This window comes from Podarcis raffonei, chromosome 1, assembly GCF_027172205.1.
Source record: "Podarcis raffonei isolate rPodRaf1 chromosome 1, rPodRaf1.pri, whole genome shotgun sequence".
Taxonomy (NCBI): Eukaryota; Metazoa; Chordata; class Lepidosauria; order Squamata; family Lacertidae; genus Podarcis; species Podarcis raffonei.
This window is the reverse complement of record NC_070602.1, coordinates 74,258,365-74,273,405: the sequence shown is the minus strand read 5'-3', so window position 1 is coordinate 74,273,405 and position 15,041 is coordinate 74,258,365. Positions and strand designations below refer to the sequence as shown.

Sequence of the window (15,041 nt, the reverse complement as noted above, 5' to 3'; positions counted from 1 at the left end):
ATTTTTGTAAGAAATATAAAAATACATAAACATATATACCAAAACAATTTTTTAAAAAAAACCCACACCATATTTAATTCAGGAAAGTGTGAATGATGGAAGTAAAAAACTAAAAACAAAAGTAGGAAAGGGTGGAAGTATATTGCTAATCTTCCAGAATCCCCCCAAACCGGCATACAGCTACCCTATTTTGCTGTTATTCCAGTGAATACTGACAGTCACTGTAAAGTAACCATATGTTTTTTCTGATGTGTCTCTGAGTTCCCTGAGGTTCAGAAAATTTATTTGAGATCACGGCCGTAGCTAGGGGGTGGAGAGGTGGGCCCCCACTAGGGGTGCAGGGGGGGGAGGCACAAAATCAGCTAAAAATATGTCCATAAATATGTCTGTAAATAAAAATATTGATTATTGCCTCATAAGAAAAGGTTTTAAATAGAGGGTGAATTGAATGGGTGGTGGTGGGGCGGTTGGACGAGAGGCGGAAGGAAGAGCTAACTTGTCTGTGGCTAAGGGGCGCAATCTGGACGGTTCTGCCAGGAGCACAATATCATCTAGCTATGGCTCTGTTTGAGATTTCCGTTAAGTCCTTTTCAGGCTTTCTTCCATCACACAATTATAACTATATAATCATAATCATGTGGGGGGGGGAGTGGGACTGTGCTCCCTGGCCCCACCCTCAGCATTGCATCCTTGCTGCCCCTCATGGTTCACATGTTCGGTGAGGGGGGGGGACATATGTATTGGGTGTGTGATTAGGTTTCTAAATCACACAGGGAGTCTCTGCATGTATGCTGCGTGTGGCCGTGCTCTCTCCCTCATGCAGCTGTAATTGTGTGAATACCCAAATAGGGCTTCAGTGGTCCAGGGAACTGGAAAGTAGGACATGAGCTATGCACTATTGGAAGGAAGGAAGTGGGCAGGCCAGGGATATATCGAAGATGAGAGACTGTGGGCCAAAGAGTTATGAAACACAGTCTCTAGACCCTCACAGAAGAATCCTGCCATTTGTATGTTTGATAGTTAGTTCAGCATTGCGACCTGGTTAACCTGAAGGCGGCAACAATGCCAAATAGTTGTGTGTGTGTTTGAACTATCCCATCAATTCTTTGGCTTCAGGATTCTAGTATTTTAATCATCTCTTTGACAGCTGCATAAGGGAAGGAGAGGATAGGGAAAGTATATATTATAGCCTATGAACAAATGTGCCAAAATACAAGAGGGCGGCCTTGTCAGAGAATAATTTACAGCAGCTGACGTTTGAAATATATTGAAGCAGAAGTTAAAATTCAAGCTGGGAACTCAGCCCAGATTTGGTCATGAAGGGAATGCCTCAAAAAGTGTCCGGGAAATGAAGGGAGGCCCAGCAGAGTGAAATCAAAGTTAACAGACCTTCTTCCTGTAGCCCAGAGCACTGACCAAAGTAGAAGTAAACAGCGCTGAGAAGCTTAGAACAGCCAGGGAAATAAATGGGGCACAGCATTGGACAACAAGGCCTTAACAAGACCACTGGGCATCAGCTGGCAAAGGCAAGGGTGGTATAATAGTGTTGGAGTCTGGCTGTTAGAGTACTGTGAACGAGTCTGCCACTATAGTTTCTCCTGAAGTGTCACCTAATGAAAGTCAGGGATTTGGCAAAAGAAAGTTAATGTTTCTTTAATGGCTGTGGATGTTTCCTGAATGGGCAATCCACCTGCAGGGGGTCTAAGTCTGAGACTTGCACTTATGCAGATGTTTTTCAGTGGAGAGGGAGAGACATGAATTAACTGAAACTGGAGTTGCAGCCATGGTACAAGTTGCTCTCTGGGGACCTGCTGCCTGCTGTAGAAGTGCCTGTTTGTCCCCACTTATGTTCTGCCATATATTTGTAAATAAAACAGACATTACAAAGGCACCTTAAGTCCGTGCTCTTTTATCCCCCTCCCTCCAACATCCTGTAGTGCTGCTTCTGGAACTCCTCATTGCTTGAGAAGAACGCAATGCTGGTGTTGGCAGTGGCATATTTTGTGTCCTTTAAGAGAAACTGTGGGCTTATAAGTGAGCCATCCTAAGATGGAGCAAATGACAGCTCCATCTTAAAAGGCAGAAACTCATCCAAAGTCAGTAAAAAGCCTTCCTACCCAGGCCATGCATATTTCTAATTTTCTTAATTCTTCACTTTTTTGGCCCCTTGTTGGAGAGCAATTGTCCCCATATTGTATACTTGTGTTAGTCTTGTATATTTGCATATACCTTACTGATCCCCTGGGTATGCTGGGACCTCCCTTTTGTTGGTGGATGGCCCCATTTGACCAGAATGGGTCCATCTGAATATAGAATTAGAGGGCATGATTACTCATAGAAGGGAGTCCAGTCTTTCCCCACAATAGGCCACCTCATTTTATGAGGAATGGTTGAGGGAGTTGGGCATGTTTGACCTGGATAAGAGGGGACTGAGAGGAGATATGATAGCCATCTTCAAATATCTCAAGGGCTATCTCACAAAAGATGGAGCAAACTTGTTTTCTCCTGCTCTGAAGGGTAGGACCTAAACCAGTGGCTTCATGTTACAAGAAAGGAGATTCCAATTTAACATCAGGAAGAACTTTCGGATGGTAAGAGCTGTTTGTCAGTGAAATGAACTCCTCGGACAGTGATGTACTCTCCTTCCTTGGAAGTTTTAAAGCAGAGGTTCGATGGCCATCTGTCATGGATGTTTTAGTTGTGATTCCTGCATTGCAAGGGGTTGGGCTAGATGACCCTTGGGTCCCTTCCAACTCTACAATTCTATGATCGCTCAACGAACACTTTAAAGGGCAAAGACAGGATGATATATATGTGGCTAGTCACAACTGATGCAATACACATGCATCAATATATTAGCTAACTAGAAGTTGATACAAACTATTGGGGTAAATAAACATTTTCTTTGGGCAGCACATTCCACTGAAATTAATGGGATCCAGAGTTGCAACTAACTAAACTTATTTTGCGTGTTCAAGTTGAATGGTGTTATATGGGGAAGGATTGTAGCTCAGTGGTAGAACAAATGCTTTGCATGCAGAAATGTCCCAGGGACTGGGAAACAGTTCTGCTAGTCTGTGTAGGCAATATTGAGCTAGATAGGCTTATGGAGTGTTTCCCAACCTTGGGTCTCCAGCTGTTTTTGGACTACAGTTCCTATCATCCATTGCCACTGGTCCTGCTAGCTAGGGATGATGGGAGTTGTAGTCCAAAACAGCTGGAGATCCAAGGTTGGGAAACAGTAGGCTAATGGACTGCCTCTGCATGAAGCAGCTGCCTAGGTTCTAATATATGAAATCTCCTTTATATATTGATGGGATGGATGAAATGCTGAATAAGCGCAAAATTGGAAAAGAACCCCTGTTAAAATCAAGCTCTTGTCTCCCCTCTTCATTCTTTCTACCCCAAGATAGATTACCATGAAAATAACACAGCAAGATTCATTTCTGGGATGCAGAGGCAAGGTGGACAAATTCCAGCTAACACCCGTTACCTGTGATTGACACTGGCCCATTACAGTGGACAACACAGTCAACTCCCAGAGTTTCCTACCCCATAGATCTTAAACAAACACTCCGCTTTGGTAAATCTTCATTACAATTATGGAAACAACCCACAACCCAGAAGCACTAATGAGAAGCTCTCAAGATGGAATTTGAGCAATGTATCTTTGTATATCCTGACATTTGATATTGTAACCCTGAAATGTGAAGCAGTGTACGGGTAGCCCCAATGTGGGCCGAAGAGTGAGTCATTTCACAAGGGGAGACAACATTGTTTATAAATCATTGTTTCTTTGAAGTAGAAAAAAATGAAGAAAGAATCCCCTAGACAGAATTATGATTAACCATCTAATTGTTCTGCTGGTATGCTTGCTTTAGGGCTTTCCTTTGCTCCATGCACATAAAGAATTTGTTTCTCAGCTTGCCATCCTTGCACCCAGATGATAGTCATTAAGAAAGGGGCCAACTGAGCAGTTGTATATTTGTAATGCTAACACTCTCAGTCCTGTTTTCTTCATCTTATTCAGCTGAATCTAATACTGGAGCAATGAGCTCCAGGAGTTGCTCTGATATATGTTCTTCAACTGTTCCACCTTACCAGTCCTGGCTGTGGATAAGAAAACACTATATGCTTGGGAGGAAGATTCTGTGGAGCTAGTGGTTCAGTTGTTGTTATCTTGGATCATGTATAACAGGCGCGTTGGCTTGTCCCCATGATGGAAGGGGCCAGTGTCGCATGCAGGCCTCACATCACGCACACATACCGCAAGATGTGCTGATGTGTCGCGTGCACACTATGCAGCTTGAGCATGTGACATGTGCATGTTGTGTGCATGTTGAGCATGTGATGTGAGCACGTCACATGGCATATGCACACGGCATATGCATGTCGCTGCAGGATATTCAGGGGGCTCAACCTCCTCCTTGAATTTTTTTGGGGGCCAGGGCCCCTCGTCCATCCCCCCTCCCGGTGGCCCTGATGGACAACATGATTTAGGGGGACGTAGTTGTGGTGACAGCACGGGTAGCGCTGTGGTCTAAACCACAGAACCTAGGGCTTGCCAATCAGAAGGTCGGCGGTTTAAATCCCTGTGACAGGGTGAGCTCCCTTTGCTCCCAGATCTGGCCCATGCTCTAGCCCATTGTTTTGAAATATGCCCACACATCCATATTACAGTCCCTCAGAACTGAAGAGCAGGGCATTATATAATTAAATCATAAATTTAAAAATACATATTGACTAAAGAGCATAGTGCAGCTGCAACGGTTTTTCTTTTCCTACTGTCCTTTGACTACCCTTTACTATTTTTGGCATTTGTGGGGACATTTAGGACATAGTGAATGTGATAAGCCTGTGGAGTTCATGGAGTGAAGCCATGGCTGGCCAGAGATGGGATCCATGTGTGCCCGACATCACCAATGTGGTGACAAGGGAGTGACTCCAACACCACCACACATGTTTTGCTTAAAGATCAAAAGAGACAGTGCGTACACTGAAGAAAATGACCAGAATCTCAGGAGCAGAGTAAAAGAATCCAAAAAGCTTGGAGTAAAATGAGAAACTATGGGCTAGGTAAAATCCAGCAAGACCAACAGATAGTTCTGGAAATCATTTTATGAAGGCGTCCTGAATTACTTATTACATAACATTAATTCTTCAGGGGAGCTAACAACACAAGTTTTTCTTTTATTATTATTCCAATAAGGATAATAATCTGCATTGCCTTCTTTCCTCAGTTCAGTTTAGTAGTAAAGCAAACCCTTCTCAGCTTAATTAGGAATTGGCTCAACAATTGCAAGCTTTCTATAGGAGCATTTTTTTTTGGCAGGGGGGGATTGTCTGTCCCCCCCAAACTTCTCCCCTAGCTTGTAATGATGGCACATGCATGTTAATGGTACCCTATGTGCTGGGAAATAAAGTTCCCAGCATCATCAACCATGGTCATTTGGAAATTCACCCCTGATTTCCAAAGTGAAGATACAAAGGAACAATATAAGGGACAAAGCAACCACATAAAACATTTACCTGAAACTATAGAACAGAGAATTGGTCCAAATAGAGAAGACTATAGAACAGAGAATTGGTCCAAATAGAGAAGACTATAGAACAGAGAATTGGTCTAAATAGAGAAGATCCTCGCTTTCTCTCTCTCTCTCTCTCTCTCTCTCTCTCTCTCTCTCTCTCTCTCTCACACACACACACACACACACACACACACACAGCACCACTGAGACATATTTCCAGTTTTCACATGGGGAAGCATAAAGGCGCTAGACCTACCCCCATGAAATACTAAAAAGTACATTGGAGCCCATTTGTGCCACATGTAAATGTTGTTAATACACAACAGATGCAGTCCTTCAATTAAGACTACTTTAGGCAGCAGATTTTAATATATCATTAGTGGGTAGTGTTGCCCATTATTTTTATTATTCTATTTTCACCAATGTGGGAGCAACACTGGGATATTTTGCCTCAGTCACCAAAGTGACAAGAGCTGTCTTTGACATGTGAAAGACTAGACAGAGCATGGAACAGAGACTGAATGCAGACTGTAGCCAATGTAGAATTTATACATCCATTATAGACCAACTTAAGCCTCGCACATGAAAATCCCTTTCATGTAGGAAGCAAGGATCACAGTATCTTGGACTGTCAATTGATTTATAGGTACAGGGGCAAAGGTGAATAAGCTGAGCAACATTTCATTCCCTTTCACAAATGCTTGCCCATTTCCCTCAAATGGCTAAATTTATTCTGAGGTCACAGTTATGGCTCGGCTCATCTGCAAAAGCAATGACAACAGACCTATACAATGCATTCCAAATGGAATGTTAAGCCAGCCACACTGAAGCACTAACATCCTTCAGAATGGAATTTTGATCTCCTCAGATCTCCTCCAGACCCCAGTGAAGCAAATGTGATCCATGTTATTGATTTCTGTGGGTTGTGGAGCAGACCCAGAAAGTTATAGAGAGTTCAGAATGAAGCAAGACAAGCCTGCGCCAGTTCATACTGTAACTGAATTATGCATTTCAAATGATATGAATGAAACCTCATTTTGGCTAATTTGTTTCACAAACATCTGCTTGCATTTACACATTTTTATGACATGATATCAGGCCGATTATGCGTCTGCTGTATCTCTCCAGCATATGGTACGTGCTACAACAAATCGATCACAGTTATGTGATCAGAGTGTGCGGTAAACATCTTCACAGTACATATAATACTAGCATGGCTTTCCAGAACTCACTTTGCAGTTTAATCTCTAAAATATTCTTGGAAAGATTAACCAGTGGTTTTCTGAAACGCTTGTCACTTAAAGATCTTTGCCCTGTCTGGAAGTTACAACCAAAAAAGTTGGCCTCCCCTGAAAAATAGAAACACACCTTCTTTCAGGAAAGGTCTGAGGCCCAGTCACAGCATGCATAGCAGCAATGTCATTTTTGTAAATAAATAGTTGTAGTAATCTTAGAGGGTGGGGGCCTCTTTCTTTTCCTTGTCTGAGGCACTGGATTTCTTCAGTTTGACACTATACAGCAGTATTATCTGAGAAGCTTTAATTTGAACAGAAATACAAGACGCCATGTTCTTAGAAAGAATCTAGAAACAGTAACCTTTTATTCAGATGTTGCTTTGTTATTGGGCACATGGTGGCTGTCTGGTAATTAAAATAAATCTGCACAGTGTTTGTCCTGAATTCCTGCCTATCTCCCTTCAATCATACCTTGTTTTATGTGATCTAACACTGCAGTCATTCTAAGTCAGATGACAATAGGACAATGGAGATGGTGCTATCTTATAAATATTGCAGCAGCACCATGCGTATTGATCCCCATCCAACATGGCACTGCTCAGTTAGACACAGGTGCCACCATTACAGATGTGGAAGTAGCATTGCCACCTTATCTGTCCCAGTCCAATCTAGTGTCTTCTCTTCTCTTATGGAGAGGCACAGAGAAAAGGTAGAGTCCAAGCTGGATTTCCATGCCAACCAAGGATGAGTAAAGGGAATCCAAAACTTGCAAAACTCCTGAAAAAAATTAAATCTGCTCCAAATGAACATAACATGCATTGGCTATTGCTGATCTGAGCTTTTCAGAGAAAGGTATAAAAAAACAGTTTTTATTGTTGTTTAATGGGAGGTTAATCTCTTCATCTCCCCAATTATTTTCATAAACAAAATGGAATAAGAGTAATAATTTCTGGGTGTAAGATTTCAGAGTTCTAAAGCTGGTGACATATTGGATACAAGTTAACATTGTGGATAATACACTAAAATGGAAAGTCACCTGCTGACCCCAAGCCTTTACAGGAGAAGCTTTGATATTGTGGAATGCACACCAACATTCTGATTGCTGAAAAAGAAAGGATCGTTCATGCACTACTGGCAGAAGAAGTTCTAGGGTAGGGTATTCCAACAATGCCACCATATCACCCCTGCCCCTACCCTCTGTTCTCTCAAACTACCAGAGGGTCTATATAATAGTATAGTATAGTGTATTTTAAAATGGGGTTTCAGAGTTTTTAGGGGTTTTTATAGTATAGTATAGTATAGTATAGTATAGTATAGTATAGTATAGTGTATTTAAAAATGGGGTTTCAGAGTTTTTAGGAGTTTTTGAATGTTTTATGTAGTTTTTCAATTTCATTGTTCTGTATGGGAAAATGACAATAAAGATATCGTATTGTATCGTATCGTAATAGTAGGATCATAGGTTCTGGTCTTGAGCCAGAAGCACAGGATATAACCAAATTGAATGAATTCAGTTTCCAAAGAAAACCACGTTGTGCACTTCAAGCAGAATGGAAAGTCACTCAACACACCTCTTCATTTTGTATATGGCTTAGAGAACCCTGGCAGGGGCATAGCCAAGCCCATGGCATCATCCAACTGAGCTTTGGTGATGCATGTCAGATTCAGGTGGCATCCCATAGTGGAACTACAGCAAATCCGATTTATCATGAAAGACCCTCAAATGGGGGGATTCTACACAAAGTAGTTCCACATGCACGGGAGGCAATGAGCAGTAGCACCTTCTGCAGTGTCTTGGGCACATCTCTCCTATTGGTTGTGTCTTTCATCCTGAAGTGTCTCATGTTCCTCTCCTGAATGCCCCCATGGTACAAAAAAAACAAAAACCTAAGGTAAGGGAGCACCATAATGTAAACCACTGGCTGGATTCTTCCTTGCTTAAGGAAATAGACACTGTAGAGGAGGAACTGGGAAGACATCTTGTCTTAAAAAATGGCACTATGTCTCCCCTTTTGATTAGATTATAGCAACAAAATGTCTGAGTCGATACAAAGTGATCACCTGCAGGCAAACCAAAACCATGCATTTTTCAGCTAAAGAGCTGGTGACTGTGGGGAGAAGAGGACCCATTTATTTTCATTCTTTTGGCTAACCCAAGTTTCTTCTATTTCTCATTAAGCTTTTAAAAATAGAGCTAGCTTTCCTGAGGGAGAAACTGTGCCTTTTCTCATCACCCTTAGCTTTCTTTAAATAGCCACGTGCTGTTGGATGGGTAGCATTTTTGCTGTTGGTGGTAGATGGAAAGGGTTCAAGTATTAAATGCTGCCCAGGGAGTATTGGAGGGTGAAGTACCCCAGTCAAAGGTGACTATGGGGTTGCGGCGCTCATCTCGCTTTCAGGCTTTCAGGCCGAGGGAGCTGGCATTTGTCCACAGACAGGTTTCTGGGTCATGTGGCCAGCATGACTAAACCGCTTCTGGCACAACGGAACACCATGACAGAAACCAGAGCTCACAGAAACACTGTTTACCTTCTTGCCACAGCAGTACAGTGGTACCTTGGGTTACAGTTGCTTCAGGTTACAGACTCCGCTAACCCAGAAATAGTACCTCGGGTTAAGAACTTTGCTTCAGGATGAGAACAGAAATAGTGTGGCGGTGGTGCAGTGGCAGCGGGAGGCCCCATTAGCTAAAGTGGTACCTCAGGTTAAGAACAGTTTCAGGTTAAGAGCAGACCTCCAGAACAAATTAAGTTCTTAACCAGAGGTACCACTGTACCTATTTATCTACTTGCACTGGCATGCTTTCAAACTGCTAGGTTGGCAGGAGCTGGGACAGAGCAATGAGAACTCACTCCATTGCAAGGATTTGAACCACCGACCTTCCAACTGGCAAGCCCAAGAGACTCAGTGGTTTAGACCACAGCGCCACCCGTGTCCCTCTAATGTATGTGCTTAGGGCTTGATCCTTAGCTGGTTGCAAGGGATGGAAGACTTCTTCTTACCTTCAGTGAATTTGGACCAAGTGGGTAGTGAACACAATCTAAGAATGCAGGGCTGGTGCCAGACTTCAGTTGGCTCTCAGCAGGGTGCCTAAACACACAGTTTCAGTGCACATATTCCATTCCCAAAACATCTGTGGTGTATTTTCTTCTCCCATTCAGAGGTGGCACATCTGCCTGCCCACCACTAGAATAGCTGTGTGCTGTGCTGTGCAGGGCCCTGGAGGAGAGGGCAAGGGGTGGCAGCAAAGCTGGTGTGGGTCAAAGTGTGGGTGCTTCTGTTGCCCAACCCAACTGACTGCTGGCACCAGATCTGTATTAATGTAAGTAAAGGTAAAGGTACCCCTGCCCATACGGGCCAGTCTTGACAGACTCTAGGGTTGTACGCCCATCTCACTCTATAGGCCGGGGGCCAGCGCTGTTCGCAGACACTTCCGGGTCACGTGGCCAGTGTGACAAGCTGCATCTGGCGAGCCAGTGCAGCACACGGAACGCCATTTACCTTCCCACTAGCAAGCGGTCCCTATTTATCTACTTGCACCCGGGGGTGCTTTCGAACTGCTAGGTTGGCAGGCGCTGGGACCGAGCAACGGGAGCGCAATCCGCTGCGGGGATTCGAACTGCTGACCTTTCGATCGGCAAGTCCTAGGCGCTGAGGCTTTAACCCACAGTGCCACCCGCGTCCCCCTTGTATTAATGTAACGGGCAGCAAAGACAGGGAAATAGGCAGTAGGTGGAGAGCTGTCTAGAGGTATTAATCAGTGCTCTCTCCTCCAAAAAGAGAATATAGACATATGACGGCAGTTGAACATGCATTTTTTTCATTCCTGAAACTGGATGCAACCAGCCCAAGATAAGAGAGCAAGATATGCTATTCCCGCCCATTTAAATTGGCCCTGCCATGGAAGAAAAGCCTTAATTTACAGCCTTAGCTTAAGAGTTCAAAGCTGCAGATCTTTCATCTTCTCTTGCCCTGGGAATCACTTGTAGCAGATTCATGAGTGAAGCAGATTCACCTTTATTTATGTGCAAAGCCCAGTGGCCAGTTGGCTTCCAGGCGGAAAAGTGTGCATGCAATATATCCCAAATTCAGAATTTTCCCTCTGCTGCAATGTCTTTGAAAGTCAAGCTCATGATATGTTGGTCAGATGAGTTCAAAGGTCAAGGCTACCTAAGCCCAAAGAGAGGTCTTGGAGGCCCAGTTGACAGTGGTCATATCGAAATGAGATTAAAGTCTCAGCCTTTTGAAAATTCCATACTGATGGTATGCATTAAAAAACAAAACAAAACTGTGTGGCCAGGATAATCTGTGGGAAAGTCCTGAGTATGGATCAATGAATACTGCTGCAAGTTTTGTGGTATTCTACAAGAAGAAATAATAAGTATAATGGCAGGACAAGGGCAAGTGATCAACTTTTCAGATATAAAGTATGGTAACATTCTGCAGCAGAGGGCAACCCTTTAAAACCCTGGATCACCAAGGGACCCCCAAACTAGATAGCATGGGGCTGAATGCCACCTCCTGGAATGAGTCCTCAGGGTAAAAATGGAGCCACCCAAAACAGTGCTTGCAATCTCCAACCCACAGAGTTTTAAGTTGGGAGACAAAACTTTGCCAATGGTATCAAATACTGCCAAGAGATCTAACAGAACCAATGGGGTTGTATTCTTCCTGTCTCTCCCACTGTATGTAATTCATTTTGGCAACCAATGACATTCCAGGTTCAAATCTGGGCCAGAATCCAGGTTGAAGTCAATCCAATCAGTTTCATCTACTAGGTCTTTGGGTTGACCAGTAACCACTTGCTCCCAACAAGTTACCCAAAAAAGGGACACCTGTCACTTGCCATCAGTAGTTATAATCCTCTGGGTTCAATAAGGATTTCTTCAGGAGTGGTCTGCACAGTGCTTGGTGTGGGGCATCATGGGAGCAATATAAAGCAACCACCATTTTCAACTCACCATATGTGAAACTTAAGACAATCATTGAAAAGGGTGGGAAGGAGGGCTGAGGTACCTAATGAATTAAAGGTGTATATTGCTTGATATAATCCCATTACCTTTTTTGGGTGAAGTTTGCAAACTTTTTTTTAAAAAAAGTATTTTGTCTTTTTTCTAGTGAGGATGGATAATCTAAAAACATGGCAGCTCTCCCTTCTCCTGTTCCCATTGCTATGATGACTCAGACTACATTACTGAGATCAGGGTCACCATGACCTGGTAGGCTTCTGATGAGCAAGACCCATCTTGGAAGGTGAGCAGAGTTCCAATAAGCTAGAGGCCCCATCTCCCCCATCTGTATTGTTGGGAATGGAGGAGGAGTTAAGATTTCTCGAAGAGCCATTTAAAACTTACTGGGCCAGCAGGGGCAATGGTAAATATTTAGTTTGTATCCACAAATAAAGCCTATAAAACACCACTATAACAGAATATTTGTTGATTTTAGGTCGCTCCATTGTGTTTTTCAGGTCAATAGTCCAATTTATCACTGTCTTCTACATTTCATATACCAACAATGCAGTCCTACATATGTCTACTCTGAAATAAGTTCCATTGAGTTCAGTGGAGCTGACTTCCAGGTAACCAAGCACAGGATTCCAGATGGAGAATCCCTATGAGAAAAGAAATGCTACCATCCTTGTTCCACTTATGATAATTGGACAGGGTTTCAATAGAACCCATTTTGAATTAATCAAGAGCTCTTTTGAAAATATAACCCTGCCAGATAACACCAAGTCATATAATTTGCTGAAGATGCATTGCAGTTAAGTACTACATTCAGATTCACCCCCCCAAAAAAATACCTGCAGTTAAGTAGGAAAATTAATACAGACACCCCAAGTTTAATCACTCTCATAAGAACGTAAGAGCAGCCTGCTGGATCAGGCCAATGGCACATCTAGCCCATCATGCTGTTATTAGAGGGGCCAACCAGAAGCTTGTGGGAAATCTGCAAGTAGGGCCTGAGCACAAGAGCACTCTCCTCTTCTATGGTTTCCAGCAACTGGTATTCAGTAGCGTTCTGCCTCTGACCATGGAGGCAGAGCATAGGCATTGTGATTGGCAGCCTCGTCCTCCATGAATTTGTCTAATCTTTTAAAGCCATCCAAGTTGGTGGCCATCACTGCCTCCTGTGGGAGCGTGTGCATGAAGTACTTCCTTTTATCTTTCCTAAATCTTCCAACATTCAACTTCAGTAGGTGCCCATGAGTTCTAGTGTTATGTGAGCGGAAGAAAAACTTTTCTCAATCCATTTTCCCGATGTTGTGCATAGTTTTATAAAATTCTACCATGTCCCCTCTTACTCGCCTGAACAGGTAGTGCCTGAACAGCAGATTGAGCAGGCACACAGGCCACCTAGTCACAGTTTTCTCCAGTGTGGTGAAATATATTGCATTTCTATTTCATTTATAGTAATTACGTCTAAATTTGCACCTACTTCATATAATTTATCATATGTCAATGCTGTGTAAATTTGTGCCTTCTTTTTGATGAGGAATTTCTTCATCTGGGGCAATGCCTAAGTGGTCACCCTAATTGGTGACTCTCCTGCATGGCTAATTTGGGAGCATCATCTGCGACAGGCCTCTTGGGCTACTTGGGCTACCTTGGAAGGGTCTGTCAGTATTGCTAGGCTGACACTTGTTTCAGTAGCTGTCATTGAGCTTCTGACTTAGCTGCTGGTAAGATCACAACTAAGCTAACCCTGGGGTGGCAGTAGCAGGCATGACCATCCTGTTAATCTCCTTTCAGTCTGCAATAGCCTTTCAGCATGACCAGGGACAACACCTATGCCCAGCTGTGCCTCATGCAGATGCTGTAGGTAAGCATCGTGTTAAAATGTCTTAACACAGCAGTTATATCCAAGTTGTTAAGTGCAAACTAGTTCTAAAACAAAACGGCAAAGCTTGAAGCCAACACAATGCTATTTTCTGCTTTGTTTTCTCGGATGCCAAAGCCACGACTTTGTGTCTGCCTTTTTCAAGGCCCGGTGCCTTCCTCTCATTTTTTCCAATGAGAGGTAAACAGCTGGGGGCTCTGCCAATTCAATTAAGAATGCTCACACACACATTATATAATGAGGCAGGAATTTAGCCCCCTGAAGCCTAGTCCTGCAATCTAATCTGCTATTTAGTGGCCCCCAAAGATTCCTGAAACCTTTGTGGAGGGCTCCCCGCCTCCCTTTGCACACGCTGGTCTCTCCACACTTTCCCCTCTGTTTTTCTTTCCTCTTTGGCTTCCCTTCTCTGTATTGTTTTAAGTTGGTGGCTGGGCTGCCTGCCAGATTAAATTTCATCTGCTTCTCCTCCTCCTTCCCCCGCACCCCCAAATCTTCCCCAGAAGTGATACTGTTTACTTTCTCTGCTCCTTTTCTGAATGTCTTTGTACACATTGCAAGGGATATAATCACCAGCTGTGGAGAGCTTTGTGAAATGTTAACTTACTCCTCAATACCCTAGGGCTAGTGAGTGTTTTTACACACACACACACACACACAGAGAGAGAGAGAGAGAGAGAGAGAGAGAGAGACATGTGTGTGTGTGTGTGTGTGTGTGTTTCAAATACAAAATAAAACAACTGCTTCTAAAAGACATCAACATATTTGTTACATTCCAATGCGGGGGGGGGGGGACGACCCCTCAATTTCTCCTTCAGGTGGAATTCGTGTGTGTTCTATTTACTCCTTCAGTATATTCCGTGTGGAAGTGTGAGCTTATAAGGAGCCCATTGTTTCCCTCCACAAAACTTTGAGGAACAATGGGAGGCGGAAGAAAGATTAAAGTAGAAAAGTGTCTCTTCCCCTCCTTTTCCTCTTTGGTGGGTGAAAGAGAGGTCAAGCTGTGCCCATTGACCTTTGCCCTCTGGCCCCTGTGAACCAAAGGCGAGCCTTTTGAAGTAGTAAAGTGCCCACGAAGAAAAGAAAACCAAACAAGCTGCCCGGCCTTTCCCTTCCACCGACCAAACTGAGTTGGCAGATGCTTGAAAGACGATGACACGTGGTGTGGTGGGGGGCAGAAGGGAGGCTTCTTGCACTGACCTCCCACCTACCCCAGCTTGCCGTTAATTGGCACCGTAAAAAGCAAAAAAAACCACCCACACACTGGGAGAGGGGGTGAGGCAAAGGGGGGGGGGGTGACAGGCCTTTCCTCCTCTTTCCCAGTCCCTACCTCCCGCCACCTAGCACATCACCGACAGAGGCAGTTCTTTGAACTCTCTGTGCTCTGCTAAAACAGGCACAAATGGGAATGGTATATGGAGGGTTAAGAGGAAAAGCTTTG

At 43.7% G+C, this 15,041-nt stretch overlaps 1 long non-coding RNA gene across 1 annotated transcript in view; it reads left to right on the top strand.

Moving 5' to 3' along the window:
- The window catches only part of LOC128402589 (uncharacterized), a 34,390-nt gene extending 20,803 nt beyond the window's left edge, over window positions 1-13,587 (top strand). Inside the window, exons 2-3 of the long non-coding RNA XR_008327749.1 lie at window positions 11,882-12,016; window positions 13,516-13,587. This is a non-coding gene — a long non-coding RNA (uncharacterized LOC128402589). The remainder of the gene's footprint in view (window positions 1-11,881; window positions 12,017-13,515) is intronic.
- The last annotated feature ends 1,454 nt before the right edge of the window (window positions 13,588-15,041 follow it).